The following is a 5,134-nucleotide window of genomic DNA, read 5'->3' as shown; positions in this document are numbered from 1 at the left end:
CTGCCCTCGTTCAGGGTCCACCGTCTCCTGCCAGATCTTGTCTTAAAGTCTCCCTATTCTATTCCCCTTCACCTATTCTGCTCCTACTGCCAGGGGGATTTTCTGACACATTATTTGATCATATCACTCTCTGATTCAAAATGCTTCAGTGACTTCCCATTTCAACCTCATAGTCTAGCATGCAAATGTTTTATGATCTGGCCCCTGCCTGCTTGTTCAGACTTATCACCTTCCTGCTCTCTCTTCAAACTTTGAACTTCAGTAATGCTGAACGATCAGACATTCTCTGAATATGCTACATGCTGTGCCTTTGTGCTGCTGTTCACTTTTCCTGAAATACCCTCTTCCTGTTGTTTACCTGGGAAGGATAGGGCAACCTCCGTGCTACCCGCTTTGTGAAGGCCTCCCCAATTCTCTCTCTCTTAAGCACAGGGTCCTCAGTCCTACAGATGCAAAGAAAGGAATCCTGCAAACAGCTTGAGTGAGATTAAAAGAAATTTCATGGAGGCTGGCATCTTTATTATAATTTTCTGCATTCTCCATTTCCTGCTTATCTATAATTTCCTAGCAGGTAGAGTCTCTTGTTCAGCTTTGTACAGAGAGAGTGCTCAGGATCATTGGTTAAATGACTGGATGAATAAATAGAGTATAGCATTGTGTTGGGTACTTTGCAAAGAAGTTGGACACCATTTCTGCTCTCTTTAGACTTTCCTATGGAAAGAATGATGAAGACTGGAAAGATAAAAGACCAAGCAATAAACATCTATTCTGTAGGAGATGCATATTTGAGTTTTGAACAATAGATTAAGAGCCTTTTAAGTGAGTGTGTGTTGGAAGTGGGACTCTTTCTGATTAATCGGTGGAGCCTTTGCAATTGGGAAGGCTGGAACTTGGGACCTGGGGCAGGAGTGGTAAAGAAGAAGACTGCCCAGAGGGTGGGGGGAAGGGTTTTCCAGTCACTGGGTGTGTTTTTGGAAGAGGCTCCTATGCATGAGTAGAATGCTGCTAGTAAGGCACTGGAGCAATGGCAGTGAGATAAGCAGTGAAATGGTGAGATAATTGGGGCACATTGACTAAGAGGCAGAGTCCAGATTGCTTGGGTCTAATTCTTATCAAGTGTGCTCAGATGTCCCACCCTTGAAGATCACATCTAATTCATCTGTCAGGACTAACCTTTCCCCAAGACTAAGGACAGAAATTAAGTCAGGGAAAACTTACTCTGCCCACTTCCCACCCATATACATACATATGATCACTCACTCTTTCATAAGCTCACAGTTTTTCCACTGTGAATGAATGTGAGATCACAGTATTTGAGACAATTTTAGGAGAGATCATTTGATGTTATCTCTAAGGACATCGTTCTCTTCTAGCGTGGAGGCAGGTTAATGTGTAAATGCATGCATTTGTTCATGCATATGTGTGTTCAGCATGTTTAAAGCACAGAGTTTGCAAACTTATTGCTGGCATTATTAGCTTCCTTTCATAGAAGAAGTAATTGAGCATCAGAGAGGTTAAGTGACTTGCCTTTGATCAGAGGGAAAACTTTGGACAAGTAAACTTTCTGAGCCTCAGTTTCTCACCTCTACGATGGGGATGATAATACTGTACTGTATATTGTTGTTATTGCCTCAATTCTATTCTCCTCCTCTATTGTGTAGCAGCTACCTTTTGAAAAAGAAAGACTAAGTCTACAGCCATGCCACCCTGAACAAGACCTATCCTGTCTGATCTCAGAAGCTAAGCAGGGCCGGGCCTGGTTAGTACTTAGATGGGAGACCACCTAGGAAGACCAGGTGCTGTAGATGTAAAAAATAAAAAATAAGGGATTGTAAGCTGACATGGTCCTTGCAATCTGTGAGGTCAACGAAAGGTTGCCTCGCCTAAAATAAAATAAAATAAAATAAAATAAAATAAAATAAAATAAAAATGAAAAAGAAAGAGTAGTTCTCAATCTTGGGTAGTTATTCCCTAGAGGTATTTGGAAATGTGTGGGGGACATTTCCAAATACCTCTAGGGAATAACTACCCATTGATGGTCCCAATGACTTAAGGGGACATTACCTACTTTTAACACAATAGATCTACTCCTGACCGTAGACTGAGTCCCGATGGGTCCAAATCAATCAGGATAAGCCTTCCCCTTTGACACTGTGAGGTATGGATGTTCCTGTTACACTTAATGGGCTACCTTCCAAGCTGGAATACTGTAAAGGAGCCATAGCAACAGTTACAGAGAAACATTTACAAGTGGTGTCACTGGTGGTAGAAGTTCGGCTCTCATCCTGTTTTGTCTTGTTTCCTACAGTTCCTGGTGGGTTCATCTTATCCACTCCCATCGTACTGGAAACTCTCTAAGGGCAGAGACCGCATGTGTCTTCCAATGCTCTTTTATTCCACGTGGCATCGAATCCAATACTTTGCACATAAAGTATTCTCAGTAAATTATTGCTGAGTTCAGTTGGATACATTTGGGCATTAAGATCTGGCCCAGAAGTATGGGCTTATGAGAGAGTTTCTAGTTAACATAGGCATTGCCAGACTGAGACCAGCCAAGGTATAGTTTGGCTAAACCAGTAATTTCTTACAATCTCAGGGTTAGAAGGGACCTGAAAGTTTATGGGCCACCTCGCCTTCCACCTGTTCAGCAGTTCTGGGTACCATCTTTTTAAGGGTCATAGTGATTTTCAACCAAGGCTAGTAAATATCTGCATTCCCCCCAGACGTGTTTTGAAATGTGGTTGGGGATACTGAGGCATTTCGGGTTGTCACATGCATGGGGGGGGCACCTATGGCATTTAGTGGGCAGGGGCCATGGATTCTAAATGCTCTCAAAGTTCAGGAAAGTCCTGCACAATGAATTGTCCTGCTTCAAATGCCAGTGGTTATCCCTTTGGAAAACACTGTAAAACTGGAGCTCAGTAAAGAAAGAGTTACTAGGTAATGGTTATCAATAGATAATTTTTTATGAGATACATTTTAATTCAATATACAGAGGTACTTCCTCTTTTTCTTCTTGTAGCCTTATATTTCCCCCCACAAATATTAACACTACAGTGAAACCGAAATCGGACAAACCATATTCAAAGGCCAGAGTTTCCAGTCAGTTTTTAAATCTCTATTTAATATAATCAGATAACTAAGGAATAGCACATCTCAGAGAACAGCCTCAAATGAAAGCCAGAGACCAAAACAGTCAAGAGAAAAAAAAAAAAAAAACTGGAGAAAGCTAACTCAGAGGGGGAAAAAAGATTCTATGCAAGGAGAGGAAACATTCAAGGGAAAAGAATATTATTAATATATTTATGACATAAAATAAAACATTTTAACCATCAAATGAAAATAGAATGCTAGAAAAAGCAATTAATAGAACAGAAAGAGCGCTTAGAAATTAATGAAATGACACCAAAAGTGAATTTTCCAATAGAAAAATTAGAAGATAATGTTAAAGAAACATCAGAGAAATTAGAATAGAAAGAAATGAGATAGAAAACAGGAGATAAAAAGTAAAGATCAAATAATTAGAGAATCAGTATAGGAAGTGCAGTTTCTAAATAAAAGTGTCCAAAGATGGAATGAAATAAACCATAGGGAGGAAATCATTAACACAGTAATTCAAGCATATTGCCCAGAACTGGAAGACATGAGTTTCCTAACTAAAATCCCTGCACAATGCAAGAAAAAAGACCCACACCCAGCACAGCATTGTGCAAATTCAGTACACTCAAGACAAAGAGCCAATCTTAGAGACAATGTTATACCCTTAAAACAAGAATAGGAAACCATTAAAAGGAACTTTCAAATTACAAACAAAGAGCTATTAGGAATTGATAAACATGACAGTAGTAATGAAAAACTCAAAAGAAGGATAAGAAAATAAAGTTGAGGCATTCTTCTAAAAAGGAGAGTAAAATGCAGAGGGAAACAGAAATGAAAAAATGGAGATATTAGAGGACCCGTCCAGGACTTCCAATATCCAATTAGCAAGAGTTGCAAAGACAGGGAACAAAAAAACAAGAAGAGGAAATCATCAACTAAATAATTCAAGCAGATTTCTCAGAAGCGAAAGATATTGCAAGTTTCTACCATTTCCTGAAAGGGCCACGGAGGACACAGCATAATAGATGAAAATAGGTCCATGCCACAATAATTTCATTATTGTGAAATTTCAGAACACTAGGGACAAAGGGAAGATCCTTTTTGCCTTGATTATGAGAGGATGTTCTCCACAAAAACAAGAGAGTAAACCAAGAAAGGCGAAGAGATGAAGAATCCAGCTCGGGAGAAAAACACAGGGAATTCCGAGGTTGATAGTGAAGTCCCAGGGTGACAGCTCTGCAACAGCACGGAGAGCACTCGAACCAGACGGCATGGGTTGGAGGAGTGGGCGGCGGTGGCGGGGAGCTCTGTTTAAGAGGAAGAAAGACACTGGTAGATCGCCTAATGTTGGTTGACCTTGTGTCCGTTAAAAGGCGCGTCTCTTAGAAAGTAGATGCACAGAAAATTAAGCAAATTGAGGGAAAGCGCAACACGTAATTTCAGGAAAAACAAGAAGAAAAGAGACAACCATAGTCCATAATACTCAACTGTGAATTGTATTCGCATAGACAAGTCATACAAGCACAGAAAATTGATTTACTCAAAAACGATATTATCTTGGGAGCATGGGGCACAGAGGGGAATGTGGTATAAGAGAATTGGATGCTTAGCTATCGTAACAAATGACAGAAAATGTCTAAAAGTCACAATTAAAACAGTATCATCTAGGCAGTTTACTCGGAATTGCCGAGATGTACACAGCGGGTCCCTGAATAACGTCCTTTCATTCAGCGTTGTTTTGTTATGATGTTGATAAGATGCCATAGGAACTTAACTCTTGTTCATCTCAGTTAGTCTATGGTAAAATTGGTTTCGTTATACATCATTTCTCTTACTTGCAAAAACCTATCGATGACATTAGGTGAGGACTTACTGTACTCCAGAAGAAATGGCCCAAAGAATCAGAAGTGGTCGCCTCTGGGAAGAGCACTGGAGGAGCGCGAGGAGCGATGTGAGGAACCCCTCCGTTTTGTTATAAACGTTTTAATATCATTTAACTTTCTAAATGATGTGCATGTGTACCTTTGGTAAAATA

The 5,134-nt window shown here is 40.1% G+C and overlaps 1 pseudogene; it reads left to right on the top strand.

Moving 5' to 3' along the window:
- The first annotated feature begins 1,689 nt into the window (after positions 1–1,689).
- LOC120602555 (uncharacterized) lies at positions 1,690–1,808 on the top strand (annotated as a pseudogene).
- The last annotated feature ends 3,326 nt before the right edge of the window (positions 1,809–5,134 follow it).

This window comes from Pteropus medius, unplaced genomic scaffold (assembly GCF_902729225.1).
Source record: "Pteropus medius unplaced genomic scaffold, Ma_sr-lr_union100, whole genome shotgun sequence".
Taxonomy (NCBI): Eukaryota; Metazoa; Chordata; class Mammalia; order Chiroptera; family Pteropodidae; genus Pteropus; species Pteropus medius.
This window is presented reverse-complemented; position numbering and strand designations above follow the sequence as displayed.